Source organism: Hylobates moloch, unplaced genomic scaffold (assembly GCF_009828535.3).
Source record: "Hylobates moloch isolate HMO894 unplaced genomic scaffold, HMol_V3 SCAFFOLD_19, whole genome shotgun sequence".
Taxonomy (NCBI): Eukaryota; Metazoa; Chordata; class Mammalia; order Primates; family Hylobatidae; genus Hylobates; species Hylobates moloch.
Genome location: NW_026652294.1, coordinates 45,779,698 through 45,780,552, shown reverse-complemented (window position 1 = coordinate 45,780,552; position 855 = coordinate 45,779,698). Strand labels below are relative to the sequence as shown.

General features: G+C 37.9%; 1 pseudogene; it reads right to left on the bottom strand.

Moving 5' to 3' along the window:
* Nucleotides 1-251: 251 nt before the first annotated feature.
* LOC116459532 (U6atac minor spliceosomal RNA) lies at nucleotides 252-349 on the bottom strand (annotated as a pseudogene).
* Nucleotides 350-855: the final 506 nt, after the last annotated feature.

Below are 855 nucleotides of genomic sequence, written 5' to 3'. Positions count from 1 at the left end.
AATTCACTCTAATATTTTTACATTTTTTCTGTGTTCATGTTGAATAGGTACACTGATGCTGATGGAGGGAGACTGAATTTCATGAACTTAATCCGTATGCTGTGTTGAAATACTTAACAGAGAGTTATATAAAGGAAAGTTAGGGGCTTTAAGTAGCTTCTCCAGTAAGTGAAAGAACTAGGGTTCAAAGCCAGGTATAACTGTAAATCTTGTGCCCTCATCCACCACATTCCAGGCTCAATTCGAGGCCAAAAAACAGGTGGCAATGCATTAGCATGTTGCTTGGGTCTCTAAGATGTTTTCCATTTTTATCATGGGGGTGCTAACCTTTTTTTCTTCCATATAACCTCAAAGTCTGTAATTTTAAACATGAATATCCTTAAATTCTAAAAAGATTTCATTTTTAGTGGATGCGAACATTCCATCTGAAAAGCTTCTAAGAACAGTGTTTGCCATCTCTGAGACCAGGGTACTCTGTGCTCACTCCTATTACAATTTTTTAAAGACACCTTCCAGGATTTGTAAAGACATGAAAAGAGTTCTCTTCAATGAGGTATGGCCTGATTTGAGCTTGTTTGCCATTTGTAAATCCCTGAAGACAAACACCTGCATTCTAGGTCATTTCAGGAAGAGCAAGGATCCCAGGATTGTAAAAAAATCTTTCAGCATTTAGTGGTTTTCTGTCGAGTCTACCAGTAGAGGGCGCCTAACCATCAGCAATCTTCTCAGAAACTTCCCTCCATGCTGAGGTACCAAATTTATTATCTTGTACTTTTTCAAGCTGCCAATTAACAGAATGGGCAAACCCATTTTCTCTTCATTTTGCAATTGTCTCGCATTGTGTAAATGAAAATG